The sequence below is a fragment of the Manduca sexta genome, chromosome 14, assembly GCF_014839805.1.
Source record: "Manduca sexta isolate Smith_Timp_Sample1 chromosome 14, JHU_Msex_v1.0, whole genome shotgun sequence".
Taxonomy (NCBI): Eukaryota; Metazoa; Arthropoda; class Insecta; order Lepidoptera; family Sphingidae; genus Manduca; species Manduca sexta.
In genome coordinates this window covers 5393708-5408615 of record NC_051128.1, presented here as the reverse complement: position 1 = coordinate 5408615, position 14908 = coordinate 5393708, and positions in this window count along the sequence as shown.

Sequence of the window (14908 nt, the reverse complement as noted above, 5' to 3'; positions counted from 1 at the left end):
TTCGAATCTGAGACCTAAACCCTGCAGCCGTACCGTAATACAACTACATCACAAAGGCAGTTGTAATTTCTATATATGCAGATTCTAAATATGAATAAGTTATTACCGTCACAATATAAAAAAAATCACTACTCGTCCAATATATGTATTCGTTTTTTGATAAAACATTTAAAGTTACCTATAAATTACATTTTTAAATTACAAAACTCGGCACTACGCTTCCCGAAGGAATGTAATATTAATATTTCATAAAGCCCAACATTTCCTCTCATTGCTTCAAACAAAGGTTTCTTTCGTAATCAACCGCCATCAACGTTACACGTCCAAACGTGTAGCGATAAGTTATTTTTTATGAAGCGCCGGGAACAGAACTCTTCAAGGCCGAAATGAAGTTTCCCATGAAAGTCTCAGGTGTATAATATCAGGTAATAGGTACAAGACACTTTGGCGTACAAGCTTTTTGCTTCGAATGTTCAGCGGCCATTTTTCTTGAACGTTACCATTAAGTTTTTATGCAAATAGTACGTAAGTATGCGAAAATATGTACAATATAGTCTTCTGCATATTGGAACCGTGTACGTATATGATTTTACAACTAATTAATTTATTTTTATGCTCTAATAGGAAATTACGAGCCTGATTGAAAATATATTAAGTGCATTACTCCGTAGGTATATATTAGAATCTTGCCTTTGAATTCTAAGAAAAAGTAAGATGTAATATAAAGTTTATGTCAAGAAGAAGAAAGGTGAAGGGACTGGGAATATTATCATATAATTCCTTTTCAGCACATTTAATCGTACCATAAATACATTTAGACATTTTGTGTAACCCTTTGAGCTGATCTATTATAATCACTTGTCGTGATATCTGGTAAGGTTGTGTGTACAGATACTAAAGCTATCCAAAGCGGCCCGTTTTATGGTACTTTTAGTTGTAAATCCTGTGCTTTATCAAACGATTCGAGTGAAGGAGCACTGCGCGTTCGCTGCGCAAGCGCATGCGACGTGATCCTTGCATCTTATTCAACCGACACACACCGACCGGCACGTACCGGTCGACGGAGATGCAATCTGTTTGCTTTATGCTCCGCTCTATCGGCTAGCTTTATATTATTTTATTACATTACATACTTTATGACTATAAAATATGAGGTAAGTGGGCTTGTAACGCGTCTCATAATAGCATTATTATTTTTGATTAACACAAAGATAGTTCGACGCGGCCTGTTATATCCTAAGTTGAGATGTAGAGTGTTTTCAACGGATGAGCTATGGTAATAGAATTTAATCATAAATAAAAGGAAAACTGTCTCTTATGCGGTATTGATCATTTTAATGCCACCGTAGCGTACTGCGTACCCGCATAAATATTGTCGGAAGGCACAAAAAGAACATTTACGTCAAAGTAAGATTTACATAAACAATGTTCGTGACACCGTGTCTGAGACAAAAAAACAATAAGTTGGCATAAACATAACGTCTCGAGTCGATGCACGTATTCTGTGTCTTCATTTTCATCCCGAGAAATAACATTTTATAATGTTATTTGCTTTCTCACAAAAAGTATTATTGTAAATATCTTAAGTAGTTTTGTTAGCTTATTTTGAAATATTATACAAATATATCCAATGTGGATATCGGCAGCGCAATCACCTTCAATGGCATAAACTCTACCAACTCTATCCTTTGGTTAGTAAGCGCGGATCGCAAAAAACACACGAGGTTAGGTTCTCAGGTAGACATAGGTAGTTAACGAGTTCTCCTAAACTTTTATATGTTCCTGGAAGAAAATTATTAACCTACCTTATTAATTATTGCCTGTGAAATATTTTTGATATCGCCTAATATAGAGTATTTTAGATTTATTTTTGCACTTTTACCTTTTTTATCATATTTGTTGATCTTAAACGTAACCAAACCTGTGTACATAACGCCTTTATGTTAGGAAGGCGGCTACCTCTCAAGTAGCTCACGTGTCGTGCTCGTGCGAGGTCACGAAAACAAACAAAATAATAAAACTAAGTTCAAACTCGACGACCGGAGGCTGCAAAAACTAACTACCTGCATCTCGCGTCATTTTGGGACCATATTATAAAAAGACACCGCGCCGCCTAACCAAAATGATGAAGCGTCAACAACCACAGAGGGAGATGGACTACGGCGGCGTTTGAGAAAGAAAGAAAAGAACGATCTAAGCTTAAGGGTTATGTCAAAGGCGGTCGGTAGCCCAAACAAGTTATTTAAATTCGGCGCTCGTCTGGAGACCGCTACGCCTACATCTGTCTCGGCAAGAGGCTGCCTACTACCCGGAGTTATGTTTGAAAAAATATCTCATTTGATTGTCACGGAGGCGCAGTGAAATTAAAATGCCAGCTACGATGCGCGACGGCACGAACGATACGGCCGGTGGGTCGGCACTCGACGCTCGGCGCGGACTGTGCGCGCGTCCAATAAAGTAATCAACGGATGGTTCGACCAATTACGATGCTGCCGACTCATTCGTTGGCAATCGAAAATTAAAATTTAATTGATAGCGCAGTGTCAGCCGTAACTCTTGGCGAAGCGCGCGCTTGCGGAACCCCGTCGCCGCCGCGCCCGTGCCGCGCCGCACCGCGCTCGCCGCATGCCGCCGCACCGCATCCCGTCACCGATATTCACGTTTATGCAAAATTTATATTAATTCAATTTGTGCCTTTGAAACGCGACTCCATAAGAAATTAACTTGGGATACACAATTGTTGTGTCATATTACATCTATATATGCATAATTGCCTTCACATATCAACATCATTTCGAATCCATTGGCACACAATTGCCGCGAGAAAATTACTTTAATTTACATCTCGTTCAGATCTAAACGAATAAACGTACATCAATGTGTGTGAATGGGGAATCCTATAAGGCGACAAGTGATCGAAGTCGTCTTTTCCTGGAAAGGAAATGTAAATCCAGTGTCGCAAACGAAGTGTTGCGACATTGATGGACTTTTAAATAGGTGTAAGGGGCGAGCAAATCGACGTATCGCAAAGAGCGGTTTGATTTCAAACACATAGCAGGAGCGATCGCCGGGCGGTGCATTCCGTATGCATCCTATTCGTAGTCAATTACTCATCCAAAGAGCAAATCAAAAAACGTGCGACACGTCTGCTCTCTGCCGAAAAAGGATTGTCACGTTCCATTTCACAAAGAGCAGCCTCTGGTTAAAATAATTTGTTTTGGATTGTGTGCTGCGGATGAATGGGTCCGGCGCGGCGGCGGAGCACGCGCGACGCTTCGCGCATACTGATTAGCCTCCTCAGTCCTCGGTCTTAGCTTCTAAGATAGGTGGTCCCAATACCAACGGCTTTCTCTCTATTGACCACTTTTATTTATAACAGAATTCTTTATATATAAATGATAACATTATAAACCTACATTGTTAATTAAAAAAATAATTAATTCGGCTGTACGCATTAATGCAAGCCTTGCAACTATAAAACAGTTTATAATTAACCGTTAATAGCTTTTAAAGGACCACTGTAGCTTGGTGATTTAAAATGTGCGCAATTTAGTCTCATTGAGCATCGAGATTATTTAATACGGCCGGTCCGCTCGGGAGAAAAATAAGAAACGTGTGGGCATTTTCAAAAATCGATTAAGGGAGACATGATTAAGTATCGGAGTTTTTGTGCGCGGGCGTACCTTTCGGCTCGATTGTAGGTCAGTGCCTCAAGTTAAAATGTTTGCATACGCAGCGATAAAGCAATCCGCCGGTAAATAATTGCATTACATCGAAGCTTTTTGTTGGCCGACACAACGCCGTAATTATGTGCCTCATCCAGTACGAGCCCACTGTCAACCGCTGCATAATACTGCGAGTCGCGACTCATCGCGTCCAACATAATGTCGTGTTGCGATACCCTATCTCGAGATTAATGCATTCGGGCCTGTTTAACGAGACGACAAACATTTCGACATTTTTTAAATTATTACTTACTTTGTTGTGAGATTCGATATTTTTAATCTGAAAATGTAAAAGGTCCGGAATTTAAATCGTACGTAGCGTACTGTTTGGGTCCAGCGTTTTATTTATTCACAATAAACGAATTAGTATTAGATACGATTTCGATACTGTTCCTGTATAGACAGCTTGAGGAAAGCAATATAATAATGAAACCCTTTTTATTTGCAAATAAGAAACCCTATACGTTTATGTAATTTAAAACCATCCAGACTAATTGTAGGATTGGAATTAAACAGCGTCATAAATTGCTAACATCACTTTGAATGGATGTCTTCATTACATCTGTACGACGCTATAAAATATTGCAGTTCGTAATGATTTAATTGAAATTGTCAATAAACATGAATAAAAATGTGCGGTGAACATATTTCATGCGCGGTGTTTCACGGCGCACGCCCACCGACGCGATTTAATTATAAAATCAATAATCGAATTGTGAAGGCATGGTAATTGATTGTCTCATGATACGGTGCTATCTGCGCACGCGCATCGAATACGGCGTGGAAATAATGCACACAAAAATATAAAGAAATAACGCTGCAGTTTCTGAGGAGTAATTTTGACAGCTCGATTTGCCGCCATTTTAGCATATAGTAGAACTTCAAGTTATTACTATATTTGCCAAGAGTGTTTCACCCCTTGATAAACAATATTAGTGTGGCAATAGGTAAAGGAGGACAAGGACTTTTTTTTTACCTAAAACTACTCATAGATTTAGGTTTTACTTAACGCATTTCCTTCTATTGTACTTAGTTGTAAGTTATTCGTCTCGAAAGCGGATATTTTAAAAATTAGTTTCCGTCTCATATTAGAAAGGTCATGAAGATTCATAATTTTCATCGTATTTTTAAGGTTTTGATATTTTTCAATACCTACCTCCACTTCAATTACTGTCAATAATAAATAATGATGAAAATAAATAATAAATTGGTATTTAAATTTATTATTTATTTTCATGGCATTAAATTCTATTTAAATACCCAAAATTCAAATTCTAGTAAAATTACAAGACAATTACAAACATAGTTATGTATTTTCTGCCTCCTCGTTATATCAAGTACTCTTGTATCTTCAATGTCACCCTGATGAATGACAACAACACGAATGTCGACTGTTTAATAAGTGCTCATAAATTGATTTGTATGTACGTGTATGACTATGCATTATTTCATAGTCACTAATCCCTATGACCGTAATCCTATGCACTAATGACTTTCACCTGTCCATCACACATTAACGAAGTGAAATTTGTTTAGTATTCGGCAGTGCCTATGCCAATAATTGAACGTTTCCGAGCTTTTTTTGCGATTGCGATGTTTTTATGACACCATTCGCAAAAATTTGCTAAAAACACCGACTATGTTAAGTTTAATTTCTTTATCATTTGTGAGCAAATAGAAGCGTCTATATTGTTTATCAGTGGCGAAAGCTGAAATTTTTCATTAAGTAACCCGAAGCAAAATAAAATTGCCTTAGTTAACACATGGAGGCCAATTTAACAGGAAACAAAAACTAAGTCAAACGTAAATAACCCTAAAAGGGAAGCTGGTAGGAATCGGGTCATATGGACGCTTCGCCATTGTTATCTATTAATTTCTCTACCATAAAGAATAATATAAGTCTCTATAAAACTTGGTTAAATTCTAAATGTCAACAAGACACGTGACTAGTACTATACTATAGTACACTAACTTACAAATAGTATTGGTATTACGTAAGCTACTAAAGTTTCAAAATAAAATTATCTCACGTAACATTAATTTAATTTTAAGAGCACAATCACGGCAGACACTAAATAATGTTACTTTAAAGTGACTTCGTGTTCCGTGTTCCCTCGGGGTTCGAACGCAGTATATTAACAAAAAATGTTCTGCTCTTTACGAATTCGTCTGAATGCCATTAAAAACACATCAGTTCGCTATAAATTATTTTATTAAATGTCGATTCACACCTTTGGCCCGAGCGTGTCTAATCGAGCTGGACCTCATGTTTTATGACCGCGGTATATTATTCCAGAAACAAATCTTACCTAAAGGGGTGAGGACATTGTGGACTGTTAATATTAATGGTCTAGTAACCAATAGGCATCTTAAAAGAGGAATAGTGAGGATATAAGAGAAGAAAAGTAGGTATGTTAGAAGTACGGATAATACAATAAAAAAAGTCATGATAATAAGAGAAGAAAAGTGGAGATATTTCAAGAAGAAAAGTGAAGATTTTATAAGAAGTAAATGGGATATTAGACTCGAACAGTAGTCTAACTCGGTTAGCGAGATAAGATCTAGCAGTACATCGTACAATTTGCACCCTTTACTATTTTAGTCTTTCGGAGATGCAGTGGCAGGTTATTTGTACTCTGAAGCAGTGACATGGATATGCGTATATATGGATCAATCACATATGATAAAGAACTGCTGCCTTTCTATGGGACTTTTTTAATGTTCAAATCAAAAAATCGCTCATTATGAAACAATGAAAATACAAGGCATCACACAGATTAATTTGAAATGGAAAAGCCATTTTGAACCGTGTCCCAGAAATATAAATATGTAACAACCAAGTATAGACTAAAAACAAGTCGAAACCAAGTAGGATCATCTTATAAATACTTAATTGTCATCACGAGTACAAACAGGACCATGTAAAAATTAATGAGCCGTAATTACACGACCATTATGAACGTGTTATCGTGGTTTTAATTAGTCCCCTGTGTAATAGGCAGATAAAGGGGCCACGGACATGACTTGCATTTTATATTAAAACACTCTTAACATTAAATATATTTTTTGTAAATAAATTACTTTTTGTTGATATTCTACAACGTCTGGTACCCTGGTAAGTGGCAAACAGCTATATATTAAATATTGTTATAGAAATCAAAATTATGAAGACTTTTTACACTAAAAGTCATTAATGTAACATCAGAACTATTTCAAAAGAAGCTTAAATATTATTCGATATGATAAATAAGCGTATCGTTTGCCAATAATATAAAAAAAAATGAACAATTACTACAAAACTATCTTTTGCTTCTCGTTCGCGGTATAAAGGGAACTATTAGTATGTTTTCGACACTCTTCTTATACGTGCCACTATTTAAATAGATCAATGCGTAAAGCATTGCATTAATATTTTTAATCGATATTAATAATTCAATTCGCAATTACATATACAGTATAATCCGTTTATTATGACTCTGCCTATATTGACCAACCTCTTATTATGACGTAATTACACTACGAAGTTTGGTTTTCATATAAGATTCTTTATAAAAAAGTCGGATATAATGACTTCCCTTACAGTGACAAGTCGCTTATTGTGACCCCTTTTAATAAATTATGTCCGGTTATAATGACCGACATGATTCTTTACGCCTTCGGTAATGTTCGTTGATGCCCGACGACGTTCGGCACGTGGCTCGTTTTTATTTTGAATCTCAGTGATGGGGAAGAAGAAGTCGAGGAAGAACCATTACCTACCGCAGAAGAGGCATTAAAAGCTGCACAATTATTATCCTGATTTGTTCATAGCAATATTGAAAACGATAATTTGACCATAGCGATGTCTTCTATACATAATAGTATTAGAGACTGTTTTTACAATAAAATAAAAAAACAAAAGCAGACAAAAATTACAGATTACTTACATTAAAAAAATACAACTTTTATGTACATACATACATACATACATTTTATAAGTTACTATGTTTCTCTATTAAAGTACTTAAATACATGCATACCATTTACATAAAAATGTTTTTTTTTCACAAAACGCTTTGTATGACGTCCGCTTATTATGACGTGTTTGTCAATTCCTTTCGATGTCATTATAAACGGATTCGACTGTATATACATCCATTCATCTCTAAGATTGTTAAGGAAGCAATACAGAAGCTAAAGATTAATTAGCTATTAGCTTAATAGCGCTATTAAAACCCGGTATCTAAGCTTGACCATTGATCATTGACTACGTCCATACATCTCACATAATGACACAATAAAAAATATTCATTTATTGTGCGACAAATATCGTATACATTTATAATAACAGTACGCTATTATCTCTCCATGAGGTACAGCACATTCGATACCATCTCGAATTAAACACCACTCTAATTCACGCAAATTTCATCTTAGATTCGTATCTCGTTAATTGAATACTGCGTTTCAGGTATCGATTTTTATCTACGAACATAATATCTCCGCGGTGCCGACTTACGCGTAAATCGATGTGTCTTCTTTTGTTTTTATAAATATGTAAGTGCTCCACTATTTATTTACGCAATCGGTAATAAATTATCTGTAATAATAATAGGGAAATGTAATTTAATAATACTAGCAATATTAGACATTTTTTATAGAGATCGTTATTTTTTTATTAATGATGATTATGTAGTAGACATGTTATTATTTATCATTTTCCGGCTATACTACACTAGACATAAAGTAGGTTATCCTTTTATAAACTTTAATACATAATTTTTTTTATAATATCAGAAGGCACCAGTCTCAGAAATAAATACACATACAAATAAAAGTCATTGACAAAATTATAGTCCATAATAATATATTCTTACGTTGCACCCATAAAATAAAATTGACTTTTTCTGTATAAATCGTAGTAAGAAGTTCGAGTTTTTCATTTAAATTCACTGTATTTAAAACAAGTCGAGGGACTCATCAAGGACATTTGCAATGAAAGTGCGCTTTAGCAATTACTTTATTGTCCCTTTTATGACGGTAGTAAATGTAAGACTAAACTTGGTAAGAATGGATGACGTACGACGCGCGTCTGGACGGAGAACTATAAAAATCATGCACCGATTTAAAAAGTATGAAAATTCATGCTAATATATTTATTAGGTACCGCTTGATATATGCCTGCAAATATGCACGAAATGTGGCAGAATATGCAATATTAAATGATAAGTTTTAGGTATAAAAAAAAGAAAACTAAGTTTTATTATTTTATTTCAAAATCAGCATCCAATTATAATGAATTGGTAAAGTAACTAGGCAGAATTTGAACTTGGGTGCTATGTTGGTAGTTATATTTTCTGGCAAAAATATTGAAAATGTATCGATAATATGCAAATGCATATAATCCGGTCTCTAATAATTATAAATGCGAAAGTTACTCCATCTCTTACGCACTTGGTACAGATTATGCTTAGAAACAAAAAAAATATGTCACAGAAACGGAACTAATCAATATTACAAATGTTTTCTAAATTCGCAGCCTTAACAATAATTAAGAAGACTGAAAGATTGGTCCATCATGATTTATGATCTTTCATAGCCGGACGTGTCTAATATTAATTAAGTAGTTTATTAACCTTGTCTGGGCTTTTGTATACAATGATTCAACATTTCATCAGCGAATTTGAACATTACACACAAAAAAATGGTTCATAGCTTTTGGCTATCCTTTTCATTAAAGATAAAGAGTGATTTGTGATAAAAAGTTCACTAGTACCTCACATCACAAAGGTAATGTCCAAAAATGTGATAATAAAGTGGCGAATCCATCGCTCTATGGGCACATATTCTAACCCTGATAAAGTTAAATTAACTACTGATAACTAAAGATAAGCCTCAGAACACACAGTGTCTGTCAATGCATTTTAAACCCTAAAGAAAAAAGACTGCAACGATGAAAAATTCAACAGCGCCCGTAACAAAAGCCTAGGATCCGAAGCAATTTAAACAAATGCTATTATCATTAAATTGAACTTCGTTTTATATACTGGCAACAAATGAACGTAATTACGTATTACTCGGCGCTGTGAATAGATTGGTTAATCAACGCGCGCAAATTAAGACTTAATGCCAATTGTAATATGAAGCCACCGACATACTTAATTATTGACGTAATTACTATTCGAAATTATGTTATTAAGTTTAATGAACACGCTGTGATTTCTGTGTATGGCCGTATATAAATCAAGGAAGGTCTTTGCCGTATAGTAATTTGCTGTTTGTTTTTCTTCAGTATACAATTATTTTAATGGACATTATGTTTTGTATTTATTATCTTACTGTATTGTGATTATTGCTATGTATGTGACCTATGGTTGATTAAAATTTATTACTGAAGTGGATAAAAATAGATGGTTTATTCATATTAGTAATACTTTTCAGAAAAAAAAAATTACATGGATATATTATTCATGGTGTCGTGTTATATTACAACTGCAGTGCTGAGAGTTTGGGTTGGTTCCCCGGGTTGGGCAGTGTTATTGTTTTTTTTACTCAGTATCAGTCTGAAGATTGGAATTTGTGCCCGAAAGGTGGCGGTAGGCTTATCCCCTATCACACCATGGAAAGCGGAAAGTGGGTGTACCAGTTGCCCCTCTGCCTACACCTTCGGGTATAATACGCGTAAGTGTGTAATCAGAAAACCAAAGTAAACTACTATTAAATCAAATACGTTCCTCCTAGCCAATATTAAGAACTCGGAATAATTATATTCAACAATCCCTGTAGGCAATCTAGTCATAAAACAAACGTTCGACCCTACGTTGATAAGTTCAAATTTAGAACGTTCTTTATTCAAATGCTTCGCTCATTAGTAGTGACGGTACCGAGGCTGGCCGTGCTCTGTGCCATGACTGATTCGATTTGTCCATTATCCGGTAGCGCTAACGATTCGTTACGCGACGCTCGGTGCCACCGTCGCAGTTTACAACTTCATCAACGTAAAAACAACATTATTTTATGAGCTTAATCTATCTTTTATTATCTACTCAGTGACGCGGACAGCCGTGCAGAATCGATCAGGATACTCTATAAGGTTACATATTCTTAAGAGTAAGTAATATAATATGTAGTACATACATACGAATTCAAATAAATTAAAAATAACCGCTGATTTGACAACTTTTTTCACATTGTTATAGCGTAGGCTTTTGTTAACGTGGAACTTTATTAGTTTTAAATATGTTTGAACAAATTTACTTAATCAATATTTCGTCCCAATACTTATCAAACAATCATAAGAATGCCAAAACGGCAAAGTTAAACATTTAACAAGGACTATACATACTAACTCCAGTTTAATCACAAGTAACGAGGGTTGTAACAACGGGCCCACAATTTATCAGTGGCATCGATTCAATTAGCAGTAGAACAATAGAATTGCACCGGCCGGAACAGATCTCGGCGGTCTACGGCACGGAGATTGCTCACCTGTGACCGAACTCTTTATACAATTTACATAATAACAGCATTGTTTTCTATGTTTATTACCACCCTAATGATTTGAAGAAAAACGAGTCATGTTTTGGGAATGTTTTTTTGACCCAATACTCGTGCGTACTATACGAGTATAAAGCTGAACAGTTGGTTGTTTAAACGCGCTAATCTCAGAAATTACTAAAGCTATTTTTTTTTCACTAATAGGGCTACATTGCTACTATAGGCTACTTATATCCCAGGAAAATATTTATCCCGGAATAACCTTTTCACGCGGTCGAAGTCGCAGGCATAAACTAGTAAAATATATTTGTAAACCTACACATTTGTTACAAACAAAAGGTTCCAGAAATGCTATACCTTTCTGTAACATAGTAAAGAAATGCCAAATCAAATCCACCACGTAACCTATACCAACGTAAACACGCGTAAGTTAAATGGCAACTTAACAAGAAATATAACGTAAACCAAAGAAAAATGTACGTAAAATCACACTCGTAAATAGTTTAAAATACGTCTTATTTCAGACATCAGTAGCCGATGAACAGAGCCATCAATAAGTCTTCACAGAATTTATCTCCGTCTTGTGGACCTTTAGAACGGTTTAATACTTTAAGAAGGGAAGCCGCCGCGGCGCAGGCGCACGCGCGTGGGCGATATCTTCAAAGAAAAGGCTTTTATAGCCTCGCCACCTACCTTTATAGTAACAGCGAATAAATCAGACAATTTTAATGTTTTGAATAAACCATCGACATTTTTTAATGTACAAATACATCCAATTATAGAATTGTATTCATAGATAGCCTGCAGTTGATTTATGTTGGTGCAAAAATTTTATTTATTTTGTTCTGCCATGCCTGCTGAGGTTTAATAAACGAAAGAATTTAAGTCTATCTTACATTACTCACTGTAATTGGCAAATATCTTCTAACATTTTTTTTCTGAAATAGACCACCTACTTAGAAATTATACCCATTTTAATTCAATAAAACAATTTCACTGACGTACGTTTATGTTCTACACATGGCTAAGCCAGATGTATCGGCGAGATGTAATCTGCACACATTAACGTGTGTGTGTTATCGTCGCTCACTTTAACATTTCAATTAAAGAGTGCGATTAAGAAATTAAAGCTAATGAGAGGCCGGTGAGGTGCCGATTGCTGTAATCTCCATTCGATTTATGACTACAGAAACTCTGTAATTGCCAGAAATTTAAGCGTATGTCTGCCAATCGTTAAATGTTCTTTCGTTCGCTATTTCGAATTTAACTGAAAGTCGGCTATGTTTTTTAATTACATGTATTTTAACTGAATGTAGATAAAGTGTGTTCTTTTATTGTTATAGACATTTCGAGATTGGGATTATAAGGGTGGAAATTTAATTGTCTTAGAAATATGGCAGATAGGATACTACGAAAACAACTAGAATCATGTGCGTACTAATGAATAGTCCTAATTCTAGTTTTGAAAACAACAAAATTTAAAGTGTTGGAGCTAGATGTAATACTTTCACATATCAAAGCTGTATTGTAATTATCTTAACTAAATCATGGCTTCAATATCCAGGCCTAACTTAAATGGCTAACTCATTTTGCACGGAAAGATTAAAATGAACGATAAGGAAACTTTTATTCTCCATTCCCACTCAGAGTAAACCCTTACCTATTTGCAGACACATTACTATTTTTAAGAACAAGAACACACCCAGTTGCCAGTCATTAAATTAAAAAACAATAGTTGGCCGAAGTGAGTACGTTTACGGCAATCGGTAACAGGCCGCTTGCCGCTGTGCCGCCGTGCCGCTCTGCCGCCGGCCGCTGTGCTCTGTTATTCATTGTTCGACATCGCCGCCCTCCACACTCGGTAATTGGAAGACACTGAGGCAACAAGTAAAAGACTCGCCAACTTATATCGATGTCGTTTTCGTTGCTTACATTTCAGCAATTTATTACAGTACCGCGTAATTTTAAAGTATTTTGGCGATATGATTGTTATGTGATTTGAAACATGAAACAGTCAATAAGAACTTCATTTTACATAATATGTATTTTTTTTTCTGTGGCAAGTCATAAACTGTCACAAGATATGAATATACTCGACTACATATGAAGTTTAGGCGTGGACAAAGAATAATTGCTATTTATCACAAAATTATAGATTTTATAATATTATAGGGCATTTTACTTCCTATAATCTGTTTCTCTCATATCCATCCCATGGTTGTCTATAAGAGATTGTCGTGTGCGATAAAACCATTTGTAATTTTTTTTTCTTTTCTGTTCCATGATTTTTGTCTATGATGTACAATAAAGTGTAATAAAATAAAAATAAAATTATACTGTTGTATGCAAAACATAAATACACGAATTTTCTTTAAACCTAGAAATAAATTAAGCCAATCAAAACCGCGTCCAACAGTTAGTTATCCTACCCTCATCGCATAGCAAAATGAAAACAACCACCATCTCTATAAGGATATTCGCCAAAAACGTTAACAAAAAAGTCCGCAGAACGCGCCTATGCGCGCCGTCTCCCATTTCAGCTGACAGTGCGCTTGCGTCGAACAAAGAATGATACAAGAAATAATTACGCCCATTGATCGGAGCTCATTAAAATCGACCAATCGGTGAAGGAGCGAGGCACAAAAGGAAAATGTCGGCGGGTACGCGCAATTTGCTTCGATACAGCGCTTGTCCTTTCTTATTGAAATATTTCAAGTTCCCTACCGTTGTTACTAATTAGATGCGGGCCGTTATTCTTGTTAATTTGTCAATTATAACCACTTTGTTTGCGGTTCATTTGCTGTTCTCAAGTCAGGTATACGCTATTCAGTAGCAAATTATGCTAATGCTTAAGGCATGTTGCCATCTTTGTAGACTAGTTCAATTGTAATTGAAATACATTAGTATTGCTCTAATCGGTTTATTAATGTAAACCGTGCCTGAAATACTTAATAGGTTATATTGAATACCTTGGTTTATTAATGCTGGCAAGATTTGAACGTCTCAGTAAAATGTATCAGTAAAAGGAAAATATTAAAAAAATCTTTAAACAAATGTGTCGTAGCGCGTTGATGTCTTTATTATAGATGAAAACAATACAACGCTAATGTATATCAACAAAAAAGTATAAAACTGTAAATAATTAAATACCAGCAATATTTGAAGAATACATATAGATATTCTATGGTGCGTAATAAAATTACGCTTCAACCCGGAAAACAGTAAAAGTGAAGTTAAATGACAGAAACAGACAAAACAAAGGTACCTATCCAAATGGGTTTTTACAAATGACCTCCGCCCTACAAGTAAATTATAAAAGGTACTCAAACTGTCACCTACAATTTAAAAGCAAGTTGTAAAAGCTCCTGGAATACTGTGATAAGTACTATACTTATATATTATTTATGAAAATAAAGAGGGAAGCCCTTTGTCCATCTTTGTTTACGTTAAACCTAAGCATTAAACGTATATTTGATGACACAATGTGACAGGATATATTCAAAATGTGGTTAAGGTTGTTGTGCCTTGATTACTGATTTTCTGGAAACTCCGATGATTACATCGTCAGGGTTGTTGAATTATTAGCCGGCAAAATGAAAATTACGTAATGAGATATTAATTGAAGGAGAATTGAAATATGAAGTGGCAGTTTTTAAATCGTTATGTTATATTTCTCTTTTAAGACCTCTTTTAAGAGGTCTTGGGTT